The sequence below is a fragment of the Lissotriton vulgaris genome, chromosome 5 (assembly GCF_964263255.1).
Source record: "Lissotriton vulgaris chromosome 5, aLisVul1.2, whole genome shotgun sequence".
NCBI lineage: Eukaryota > Metazoa > Chordata > Amphibia > Caudata > Salamandridae > Lissotriton > Lissotriton vulgaris.
This window is the reverse complement of record NC_141693.1, coordinates 1,350,590,366-1,350,603,797: the sequence shown is the minus strand read 5'-3', so window position 1 is coordinate 1,350,603,797 and position 13,432 is coordinate 1,350,590,366. Positions and strand designations below refer to the sequence as shown.

General features: G+C 49.3%; 1 protein-coding gene across 1 annotated transcript in view; it reads right to left on the bottom strand.

Annotated features, from left to right (window-relative positions):
* Positions 1-13,432, bottom strand: part of LOC147712585 (AMP deaminase 1-like) — a 2,876,771-nt gene that overhangs the window by 2,401,542 nt on the left and 461,797 nt on the right. The gene's annotated exons all lie outside the window — the stretch shown is intronic.

The following is a 13,432-nucleotide window of genomic DNA, read 5'->3' as shown; positions in this document are numbered from 1 at the left end:
ATTAACATAGACCTCTGTTGAGTCATTCAGATAGTCCTGCACCATCGACTCAAGGTCCTCCAAGGTTCCTCCACTTTGCTTACTTTCTGCTGTGACCAACCCAAGCTGAGTTAGCCAATCCTCTTCTGCATCCAATGTTACTGTTGTGTCTGGTGCAGATGATCCGGTTGCCGGTGTCTTTAACGGCTGAGAGGTCACTTGTGCCACAGCCACAGGTGCAGAAGTGGATTGTTTTGACTGGGGATGGCCTGCTGATGCTGATGTACTGCCTTTTCTGTCAGGATTCGCCGCTCCATCGCGCCTACCGCACTAGGAAACTACATTTCCCATGAGTCGGCGGAGTCCCGCAGGAAGCTTATCTCGGGACCCGACGCGCTTCCGGTTGCGTGTTATTCTGGATGTTGGTTCTGATCCCGGCGTGAGAGCGGACGCTCTGCATGCCTGCCTTTCGTGTCTCCTGTTGGATATTTCCCCCCCCCCAGAGGTTCTGTGGGGAGCGCTTCAGTGTTCTGCCCTCGGCGGTGGACAGACTTCAAGCACCAACAGGTATTGCCGTTCATATCCCTTCGGCCGCCCATGCGGTCAAACTGCTTGCTTCCTGATCGGATTGCTCAGGGAAGTTCTGTGTCTGTTGCTCAAAGACAGTCTCATTGCTGGTATCTTCTTGGATAAATTGTGTGTGGCGGAACACAGTGGCGGTCGAAACCACGTGTTACCGTACACTCGGGGATTGTTATTGTACTAGGAAAGCGGGGCGCTGTAGTGAGGACAACTACGCGTCTCCGTTGTTAACTGTGTATTTACAAGGAACTTAATGTACTGGGCATGTAGTGAGGTAACTACAGGAAACCCCAGTTCTCATTGCAGGGTCCTTCGTGGGGTGTATTGTTGGCAGAATCCAGTGGTGGTCGCAACAACGTTTTTCTGTTTGACATTAACCAAGTATTCGCTATTGGGTCATTATTTGGAGAGCGGAGTGTTGTAGTTTTTGCTTCCTACACACTACCGTTTCCCTCTTCCTTTGTGATGGAACTAACATCTGGGCTTTGAAGATTTGGGACACCCCTTGTACACTGAGTCCTCTGACATGTTCGTGGTATGTTGTGAGTAGTGGATTTGGTGTCTCAGTACAGCGTGTGTGTGTCTGGTACGACAGGATTGTTTTCGTTAATTATATGTTTGTGTTCCTTAGGCCTTCCTCACAGATTGTGGCAGAAGGGCTATAGTATTTCCTATCCAAGGCTGTGTTTTCTTTATGCTCAGGTACTGGCCTATTTCCTTGGTTATCTAGTGAGACTATATGAGAGTAGTATTGCATGTTAACAAAGCACTTAACTGATGCCTGTCTTGTCTTTTGTTACAGGCATCCTTTCCCTGCTGACCCTACCTTTACCCATCCCACATTTTTTTATTTTAGTTTGTTATTTTTCTCCCTCGCCTAATGGCTCGAACACCCTGTGTTTACACTTCAGGGTGTTGGTGACATTTGGAGGTGGAACCATACTTGCAGCGACTGGATCCCGTGGAGTAGACCTGACAGAATAACGCGCCCAGGAACGTTGCTCTGCCCGGTCCAGTTGTTGCAATATGGCCACCATGAAGGATGTTCTGCAGGCTCTGCTTTTGGTGCAGCAGGAGCTTTCCTCCTCTAAAGCAGAGGCCGCATCTCTCAGAGAAAAAGTAGATAAGCTATCAAGGAATCCCTTTTCTACCTCGGTACCTCAGGTACAAGTAACAGTTCCTCCCCCTATCCCTCTGGCTAGTCCGGAGAGGTATTCCGGGGATCCATCCAAAACTCAGGCGTTCATAACGCAAGTCATGTTGCACTTTTCATGTAAACCTGCCTCGTTCCCTAACAACCATTCCAGGGTAGCTTTTGCGATTTCTTTCCTAACAGGGGATGCAGCCAACTGGGCTGTACCTTTGGTACAGAACGACGATCCAATGCTCTCAGATTGGGCAACTTTTCTAACTGAATTCGAGAAGGTGTTTGATCGAAGGGCAACCACCTTCAGTGCAGATAGAGAACTCCTGGAACTAAGGCAGGGGCGGTCGGACTTGATAACGTACCTTTCCAAGTTCAACCGACTGGTGTCTGAAACCTCGTGGCCGGAGGAAAAAAGAATGTCCTTATTCTACCAGGGTTTGAGGGATGGTCTTAAAGACGTCATTGCTCAGATTGATCCTCAACCGACCACTTGTGTAGATATGGTAAATTTGACTCTGAGACTGGATGGTAGAATGACAGACAGAGGAGGGGATAGGAGAAGATGGGACAGGGGCCCCCCCGTTCGGAATGGAGTCCACGTAGGCCTTTGCCTTCTGCAGATGCACAACCTGAACCGATGGAAATCGGTGCAGTTCGGTCCCCACTAACCAGGGAAGAAAAAGAGAGTCGTCGTGTTGCAGGTCTTTGCCTGTACTGCGGCAAAAAGGGTCATTATGTAAGGGACTGCCCTTCCAAATCCAGAAACACCGGGTCATGGTCTCGAAACAAAAGAGTAGCCATAGCTGCGGGCAACGCTCTAGAGGAAGCCGGTGCTCAGGGAGAGAGAGACCAGAAGGAACCACAGCCTTGGAAGGTGCCCTCGTTGACGGTGTTAACGTTACGCGAATCTGAATCCCACATACTGTTGCCCATGAGGCTGGAGTGTCAGTTACAGGTATACAATGTCACGGTTATGATAGACTCGGGGGCCACAGGGAATTTCATCAATAGCGGGCTCGTGACCTCTTTGTCTATAGACAGGGTACCCAGAGACATCCCTGAGTAAGTCTTGGCGGTTGATGGAAAACCCCTAATATCTGGCCTCATAACGGAACAAACCGAGAGGGTAACACTTTCCGTTGCTGTAATCGACGGCAGGCATAGGGAAGAATTGGTGCTTAACATCATTGAAGCCCCTCAATACGAGATAATTCTCGGTATGCCCTGGCTCAGTCATCATAATCCCTCAATCGACTGGAAGAAGAAGTCGATTTGTTTCTTGTCTGAGGAATGCAAAAAACATATGGAAGAGGGCGTCGGGTTCTCCCCGTCTGTTCTTCCTTTGGTGGTAGCAACAGCCGCAGAGAAAGATGTGTGTCTACCTCTGGAGTATAGGGCTTACAGGGATGTCTTCAGCGAAAGTCAGGCTGAGAATCTCCCTCCACATAGGCCATATGATTGCAGGATCGATCTAGTGGAGGGAGCCACCATACCATCCTGTAGGGTTTATGCATTGTCCGACCCTGAGACTACTCATTTGAAGGAGTACTTGGACCATTATGTGGACATCGGCTTTATTCGCCCATCCAGGTCCCCTGCAGCCTCGCCCCTCTTTTTCATCAAAAAAGCCAACGGAGATTTAAGGGCCTGTGTAGATTATCGAATGCTGAATAAAAACACCATCAGAAATCGATATCCACTGCCGCTTATCTCTGTTTTGCTGGACCAAGTACGATATGCCAAGGTTTTTACCAGATTGGACCTAAGGGGGGCTTATCACTTGGTCCGAGTCCGCGAGGGGGATGAATGGAAAACCGCCTTCAAAACGAGATACGGCTTGTACGAATACACTGTGATGCCGTTCGGGCTGTGCAACGCCCCAGCGGCATTTCAATACTTTTTGAATGACGTTTTGAAGGATGTGGTGGATATCAGTGCTGTGGTATACATCGATGATATCCTGATTTACTCGGAAAACGTCAAGGAACACACACGACATGTAATTGAGGTGCTCCAAAGGTTGAGAGAAAACCGATTGTACTGCAAGTTGAGCAAGTGTGAATTCAGTGTGGACAAGGTTGAGTTCTTAGGAGTCATGCTAAGCCATGAGGGACTGCAAATGTCAGACAGAAAGGTACAGGCGGTACAGGAGTGGTCTACCCCTACCTGTGTGAAGGACGTGCAAAGGTTTTTAGGCTTCGCCAACTATTACCGCCGATTTATTGCGCGGTTCTCCCAAGTAGCGGTTCCTTTGACGAGACTGTTACGTAAAGGTGTGCGGTTTGTGTGGTCCCCCGAAGCCACAGCGGCATTCCAGTATCTAAAAGAGGCTTTCACGACGGCTCCTATTTTGGCACATCCAAGACCGGAATATCCTTACGTTGTTGAAGCGAATGCTTCCGACGAAGCTATAGGAGCAGTACTGTCCCAAAGGGATAAGGACACCGGACAGCTCCACCCCGTGGCGTATCTGTCCAAAAAACTAAGCCCTCCCGAACAGAACTATACCATCTCCGAGAAGGAACTGCTAGCTATCAAACGAGCATTTCAGGAATGGAGACAATACCTTTGGGGGGCTAGATCCCCTGTCACCGTCTATACAGACCATCGCAACCTTCAGTATATGAAGACCGCAAAGCACCTCACACAAAGACAGATGAGGTGGATGCTCTTCTTTGCGGAATACGACTTCACCATTACCTTTAGACCAGGGACCGACAATCTGAAAGCCGATTCCCTATCCCGACGAGATCAGTTGGAGGAGAAGGACAATGGAGACGCTAAGGCGTCAATAGTCAGTCCCGAGAAGGTGATTTGCGCAATACAGGCCAATACCTTTTTGGACCTTGTCCGACAAGCAAAGAATCATGACGCCTGGGTCAGTTGGGCCACATATGGGGAAATCGCACTTTGGTGAATGGGTTGCCTTTTCAAGATAACAGATTGTTTCTCCCCTCTCTAGCATTGCGAAAAAAGGCCTTCATGTGGTGTCATGATTCCCCTTTGGCAGGACATCAGGGGGTGCAAAAAACCATGCGTCTCATGAAACGGCATTTCTGGTGGGAGTCCGTTAACACCGATGTCCCTGTATGGATTGGGCAGTGTGAGACATGCGCCAGGGCTAAATCCACACCCGGACAGAAAAGAGGGTTGTTGATGCCGTTGCCTTCCCCAAGGAAGCCGTGGCAGACCATAAGTCTGGATTTCGTCACAGGACTCCCTCTTGATCAGGGTAAATCGGCTGTGTTGGTGGTCGTTGACAGCCTCACTAAATTAGGCCACTTTATACCATGTGTCAACTTACCAACCGCTGGGCAGACAGCTCAATTGTTGCTAACCAACGTCATACGACTACATGGAGTCCCAGAGGTTATAGTGTCTGATAGGGGCCCCCAATTCATTGCGAGGTTCTGGAAGGCGTGGTGTCAGGCATTGCACATACAGTCTTCCCTCTCGACCAGTTTCCACCCACAGACGGACAGGCAAACTGAACGGTTGAATCAAACCTTGAAAAAATATCTGCGGTGTTTTGCTGAGGATGCCCAGGAGTCTTGGGTTTCCCTGTTATGGATGGCCGAAATGGCTTATAACAACGCCTGGCACTGTTCTGTGGGGATCTCACCTTTCCATGCTAACTATGGGTTTGATGCACGCATCCTTCCTGTGCGCATCCCTGAGGAGGTGTCTCGACAGCCTACGGTTTTGGGACAGGTGCGGAAGCTCCGTGTTCTGCACAAGAAGGTCAGGGCGCATCTGGAGAAGGCTAAAGCAGTGTACAAAAAATGGGAGGATAAACATCGTAAGGAGGGCCCCTCGTTCCAGGTTGGAGATAGGGTCTGGTTGTCGACTCGCAACATTCGGTTCAAATTGCGTAGTGTGTTTCATCCGCGATACATTGGGCCTTATACCATTGTGAAACGTATCAACCCTGTTGCTTTCAAATTGAAACTGCCTGGTTCTTTGCGTATACATCCGGTGTTCCATTGCCACTTGCTGAAACCTGCTCGTTCGGCAAGAAGACTGGCCACCCCTCCGGTGCTTCGGGATGCTGGGGCTGAATACGAGGTGCGGTGTATCAAGGACTCCAAACTGCGTAGAGGCGTCCTGTGGTATCTGGTATCATGGAAGGGCTACTCGGTGGAGGATGATTCCTGGGAGCCTGTGGGGAACATTCACGCCCCGGCGGCTGTACGTGCTTTCCATCGTAGATGCCCCCTGCGCCCTGGTCCTAGGAGGCGCTAGGGAGGGGGGATGTACTGTCAGGATTCGCCGCTCCATCGCGCCTACCGCACTAGGAAACTACATTTCCCATGAGTCGGCGGAGTCCCGCAGGAAGCTTATCTCGGGACCCGACGCGCTTCCGGTTGCGCGTTATTCTGGATGTTGGTTCTGATCCCGGCGTGAGAGCGGACGCTCTGCATGCCTGCCTTTCGTGTCTCCTGTTGGATATTTCCTCCCCCTCAGAGGTTCTGTGGGGAGCGCTTCAGTGTTCTGCCCTCGGCGGTGGACAGACTTCAAGCACCAACAGGTATTGCCGTTCATATCCCTTCAGCCGCCCATGCGGTCAAACTGCTTGCTTCCTGATCGGATTGCTCAGGGAAGTTCTGTGTCTGTTGCTCAAAGACAGTCTCATTGCTGGTATCTTCTTGGATAAATTGTGTGTGGCGGAACACAGTGGCGGTCGAAACCACGTGTTACCGTACACTCGGGGATTGTTATTGTACTAAGAAAGCGGGGCGCTGTAGTGAGGACAACTACGCGTCTCCGTTGTTAACTGTGTATTTACAAGGAACTTAATGAACTGGGCATGTAGTGAGGTAACTACAGGAAACCCCAGTTCTCATTGCAGGGTCCTTCGTGGGGTGTATTGTTGGCAGAATCCAGTGGTGGTCGCAACTACGTTTTTCTGTTTGACATTAACCAAGTATTCGCTATTGGGTCATTGTTTGGAGAGCGGAGTGTTGTAGTTTTTGCTTCCTACACACTACCGTTTCCCTCTTCCTTTGTGATGGAACTAACATCTGGGCTTTGAAGATTTGGGACACCCCTTGTACACTGAGTCCTCTGACATGTTTGTGGTATGTTGTGAGTAGTGGATTTGGTGTCTCAGTACAGCGTGTGTGTGTCTGGTACGACAGGATTGTTTTCGTTAATTATATGTTTGTGTTCCTTAGGCCTTCCTCACAGATTGTGGCAGAAGGGCTATAGTATTTCCTATCCAAGGTCGTGTTTTCTTTATGCTCAGGTACTGGCCTATTTCCTTGGTTATCTAGTGAGACTATATGAGAGTAGTATTGCATGTTAACAAAGCACTTAACTGATGCCTGTCTTGTCTTTTGTTACAGGCGTCCTTTCCCTGCTGACCCTACCTTTACCCATCCCACATTTTTTTATTTTAGTTTGTTATTTTTCTCCCTCGCCTAATGGCTCGAACACCCTGTGTTTAAACTTCAGGGTGTTGGTGACATTTGGAGGTGGAACCATACTTGCAGCGACTGGATCCCGTGGAGTAGACCTGACATTTTCCTTCAATGTGCTGCCGTTCTCTTTCAAACCTCTTGGCTGACAAGGCTAGCCAACGTTTGTACTTTGTAACATCTTCATCAGCAAAAGGAAAGAATGCTCGGCCTGCCAGCGCCTTTTTGTAGCGTGGATCCAGAATAGTAGCACAAATGTAATGCTGTTCTGAGTGGATCATTTTAAGACGTTCATCACCACGTAGGCGCTCTAATAATTTCTCCGCCAAAACAAAAGGGTCTTGGTTTTTTTCATCTTTTTGAAACACAGAAGACACTGCCTTCAGTTGGTGCTCCAGCATGCACAACAATGGGATAGCTTTTCCCAAATTACAGTCCTCCTTGCTGACTGCACGCGTGAAGACCTCAAAAGGACGAAGCACGTCTGTCAGGCTTTTAACTAGGTCCCATTGCTCCGCATCTATCCTCAGGTCCTTCTGAGCTGTACCCAGTGTTAAGAAATAGTGATCGAGTACCGTATACTGCTCATACAGACGCTCAAGCATGTAGAAGGTTGAGTTCCAACTTGTTGGCACCTCCTGGATGAGTGCTTTCACTGGCATTCGACGTTCATGTAGCAGGCTCCTCAGATGCTTCCGGGCCTTAAAAGAATGGCTGAAATGGTTGCACATTCTTCGGCAGGTGGCCACTAACTCGCACGCTGGACTGTCTTCATCACTCAAGAATTTTTTACCAACCAGGTTTATACAGTGCGCCAAACACGGCACTCTGAAATAGTGACCCAGCTCCATGGCCTTAACTACATTGGCGCCATTATCCGTGGAAACATAACCAATCTGGTGTTTTTTGGGGGACAGCCAGTGAAAGACCTTTGTGTTAAACTCATTCAAAATGTTTTCTGCTGTGTGACGTTTCTCCAAGCCTACTCGAGCTCGGCGGAGATGGGTAGGTCTCCCAACGCGGACACAGGCGAATCGAGCTACATCTAATGGGCTCACCCCTGATGTTCTGTCCCGCCGACCCCTCATGTGGCAAGTAGTTCCTGACCAGTAGGCATAGGAGAATCCACAGAGGTAACACACACCACACACATGACACAAGCATGTTGTTCTTTTCCTCACTTTTGTAAGGTCCTGATGAATCGCGGGTGACTTTACCCTGTGCGAGAAACATGTCGACCACTCCCACTTCTAGACTCCTCTAGGGTCACTCGACCTAACCTGTTGATACCTAGCGAGCTAGTCCCACGTTTTAATTGCAGCCAGGGGACCCCCAGAATAAAGTGAATTCCGGTACCCCTTGCTACATTTTAATAACCTAGCCATAACAACACACCATCCTGCCCACACACCCCCACTTCACCATAAGGCTGTTGGATAAAAAGATCTCCGCCAAAGAGCCCCTATTTGAGGTGAGCCCGTCGGGGGTTGCACCGCCTCCCCGACGAGGAGCAAACGCCTATGATGAAGCATGACACCCTTCTGGGTGTGTGAGGCAACTACATCCAACATAATGGATGCCCTAGGGTGTCATTCAAACACCTTTGGTCACGCCAGCTAAAACCCCCCCTATTTCTCCACAGGAACAGTTCAGCAACCTTTCTATTGCATCCTCTGTTTCTCCAAGCCAAACATGGCTAGTGTTGTATGTTTCCGAGCAGCTTTAAAAACTTGGTCCGGGTCAACACCTGCGTTTAGCTTTGCTTTAACCCCTGAAAAAGAGACCCAGTGTGCAGTCATGCACATGTAATCAGCGCCTGCGCCACTGGTCCACATGTCTGTTGTCAGATGTATAGTGTGAACAGCACTCTTCTGCAAAGCTGCCCCAATCACCTCCAGCACATCCTCATGTAGTCCTGGAACCGCAACTCTGGCAAAATAGAACCGGCTAGGAACCTTCCATTTAGGGCAGAGCGCTGCCACTAATTCTAGAAAACCAATCCCTTCTACAAAAGAAAAAGGGAGAAGGTCCAGAGCTAGCATTTTAGCCAGCTTAGTGTTATACAGACGCGTCAGTGGGTGGTTGCGTTCATATGGCGTTTCTGAAAACAACATGGTTCTAATGTTGCCCTGGACCAAGCATTCACGGGATGATGATGACTTCTTTGACCCAGTTACGCTCGCTGATGAACTTTTTCGCATTGGTGTCTCACTCTCTCCCACACTCTAAGTGTGGCTCACATGGGGTGTGCTGCTGACAGGGGTACTGGGTGAAAGTGAAGTGTTTGACACGTCTTCTTCCTCCTCGTCATCATCAGATGAAACATCAACGTTTTCTTGACTTGCAATTCGGGCTTCCTTGATCTCCTTTAGATGCGCAAACCATTGGACAGCGTGCTGTCTCCTAAGATGACCTCTCTGGCCTCCGGTACCATAGTTGGTACCAAACTTACCATGACTAACTGCAAGCTTACAAATGCTACAAATGGCGAAGTTTTCCTTTTTTGGGCAAACACTAAAGAAGTCCCAAACTGGGGACTTGAAATGTCTGTGGGGGCCGGAGGAGGCGGCGATACTGGTGGTGGTGGTCATGCTGCTAATGCCAGATGAAGTGGAGGATGTGGATTGCCGAACTTTAGTACGTTGTGCACTTTCACCACCACTAATTGAGGACGAGGTGGATGGAGGTCCCTTCTGGCGAGGAAGAAATATGGAAGCGGTACGTGTTGGTGTACTAGTTAACTCCAATGATTGTGGTGTTTCCATTGCCTCCTCGTCGACAACATCATCATCACGCTCAGCAGCTTCTCGGACTAGGGTCAAAATGTCTATTTGCGGCATGCCCGCTGGGGCTGCAGTGACCTTTATGATGACTGGGTCATCGTCGTGAGAGTCTTCATCAGCAGCAGTATCCGCCACTTCTTGTTGAGCCTCATCACACTCCATAACTATGAGACTTTGGACGCGCATCCTTTTACGCTTAACTACCTTTGTCAGATCATGGTGTGCCTCACTCTCAGACGGCAGTGATGCTGGTTCCCAATTTTGATCCATATCATCAGAAGGAGGTGTGCTTGAAGAAGATTTAGACACCACCCTTGATCTCTTCCTTGCTAGGGGTGTGGAAGATAATGAATGATCATCAGGAGGAGTGGCTTCCTCAAATGATACCTCGCCTTGATTGTCGATTTCCTGATGTGCCCATACTTCGGGAGGAACAACTATTGTGGGCACTTGTGAACCCTCCATGCACCTCTGCTTGCGCATCTCCTTGCGCTGCCTCTCCTTCCACTTGTACTTGGGCTTGTACTTGCACATGTGGTTGTTGTTGCGGCTGTGGTTGTTCAACACTCGTCAGATGAGTTACAACAACCTGTATTGATTGAGGGACATTGCTGCTACTTTCTTGCGATGAGCCAACATCACTGGTCGATGGTGATTGAACAACTAGACTAAGTGCCTCTGCAGCACTCAAGGGCTTGGACTTAAGTTGGCGTGGTGGTGGTGGTGGCACTGAGCCCAATGGAGCGGGGGTGCTGCTCCCAGCTTGGTCCCCAGCAGATCCCGCTGCTGCTGCAGGCGTACTTTTTTTTTTTACTCCCAAAAAATGTGGCGGGCGGCACACCAGTCTCCTTGGTAACTTGCTTCTTCTGCTCCTTACTGGCAACTTTCTGGCTAGAGGAGCTACTGGGAACTTTTTTGTGGGCCATCTTCTTCAGAGGTCAGAAAAGCAGGCCGCAGTTGCACGAGTTGCAGAGTTGCAGAGTTGTCTGTGGCTAGACGTGACGTCGTGTGACGTTATGCTGCACACACACACCGCTGCAGGACTTCTTCCTGGCACTGGTGGTTCTCTTGAGTCTTGTGCACCTAAAAGCAATGGAAGACAGAGGAACATCAGTTCAGTTATACACCCCAAAAAATCGAAAAACACAGAAAAATCAGCACAATCCCATGCCCTCCATGATGTTTAAATTCAAGACACCCCACAGAAAGACTAGGCCCATGCACCACTCACTACCCCTGGTGAAAAGGCCACAACAACAGCCCAAAAAAACGAAAATCACAGAAAAATCAGCACAATCCCAAGCCCTGCATGATGTTTAAATTCAAGACACCCCACAGAAAGACTAGGCCCATGCACCACTCACTACCCCTGGTGAAAAGGCCACAACAACAGCCCAAAAAATCGAAAATCACAAAAAAATCAGCACAATCCCAAGCCCTCCATGATGTTTAAATTCAAGACACCCCACAGAAAGACTAGGCCCATGCACCACTCACTACCCCTGGGCATAAAGGTTGAAAGCTAGGCAAAATGGTTGCAGACCTAAGAACACTGCCTGCATTCAAAATGGCCCCCTGCCTCCCAGCACATGGCCAGGGCCTGCCTGTAGCAGCACTCAAAATGGCCCCCACCCACATGGCCTGTCCCCATGAACACCCCAAAAAATCGAAAAACACAGAAAAATCAGCACAATCCCATGCCATCCAGGCCCTCCATGATGTTTAAATTCAAGACACCCCACAGATAGACTAGGCCCATGCACCACTCACTACTCCTGGTGAAAAGGCCACAACAACAGCCCAAAAAATCGAAAATCACAGAAAAATCAGCACAATCCCAAGCCCTCCATGATGTTTAAATTCAAGACACCCCACAGAAAGATTAGGCCCATGCACCACTCACTACCCCTGGGCATAAAGGTTGAAAGCTAGGCAAAATGGTTGCAGACCTAAGAACACTGCCTGCATTCAAAATGGCCTCCTGCCTCCCAGCACATGGCCAGGGCCTGCCTGTAGCAGCACTCAAAAGGGCCCCCACCCACATGGCCTGTCCCCATGAACACCCCAAAAAATCGAAAAACACAGAAAAATCAGCACAATCCCATGCCATCCAGGCCCTCCATGATGTTTAAATTCAAGACACCCCACAGATAGACTAGGCCCATGCACCACTCACTACTCCTGGTGAAAAGGCCACAACAACAGCCCAAAAAATCGAAAATCACAGAAAAATCAGCACAATCCCAAGCCCTCCATGATGTTTAAATTCAAGACACCCCACAGAAAGACTAAGCCCATGCACCACTCACTACCCCTGGGCATAAAGGTTGAAAGCTAGGCAAAATGGTTGCAGACCTAAGAACACTGCCTGCATTCAAAATGGCCTCCTGCCTCCCAGCACATGGCCAGGGCCTGCCTGTAGCAGCACTCAAAAGGGCCCCCACCCACATGGCCTGTCCCCATGAACACCCCAAAAAATCGAAAAACACAGAAAAATCAGCACAATCCCATGCCATCCAGGCCCTCCATGATGTTTAAATTCAAGACACCCCACAGAAAGACTAGGCCCATGCACCACTCACTACCCCTGGTGAAAAGGCTACAACAACAGCCCAAAAAATCGAAAATCACAGAAAAATCAGCACAATCCCATGCCCTCCATGATGTTTAAATTCAAGACACCCCACAGAAAGACTAGGCCCATGCACCACTCACTACCCCTGGTGAAAAGGCCACAACAACAGCCCAAAAAAACGAAAATCACAAAAAAATCAGCACAATCCCAAGCCCTGCATGATGTTTAAATTCAAGACACCCCACAGAAAGACTAGGCCCATGCACCACTCACTACCCCTGGTGAAAAGGCCACAACAACAGCCCAAAAAATCGAAAATCACAAAAAAATCAGCACAATCCCAAGCCCTCCATGATGTTTAAATTCAAGACACCCCACAGAAAGACTAGGCCCATGCACCACTCACTACCCCTGGGCATGAAGGTTGAAAGCTAGGCAAAATGGTTGCAGACCTAAGAACACTGCCTGCATTCAAAATGGCCCCCTGCCTCCCAGCACATGGCCAGGGCCTGCCTGTAGCAGCACTCAAAATGGCCCCCACCCACATGGCCTGTCCCCATGAACACCCCAAAAAATCGAAAAACACAGAAAAATCAGCACAATCCCATGCCATCCAGGCCCTCCATGATGTTTAAATTCAAGACACCCCACAGATAGACTAGGCCCATGCACCACTTACTACTCCTGGTGAAAAGGCCACAACAACAGCCCAAAAAATCGAAAATCACAGAAAAATCAGCACAATCCCAAGCCCTCCATGATGTTTAAATTCAAGACACCCCACAGAAAGACTAGGCCCATGCACCACTCACTACCCCTGGGCATAAAGGTTGAAAGCTAGGCAAATTGGTTGCAGACCTAAGAACACTGCCTGCATTCAAAATGGCCTCCTGCCTCCCAGCACATGGCCAGGGCCTGCCTGTAGCAGCACTCAAAAGGGCCCCCACCC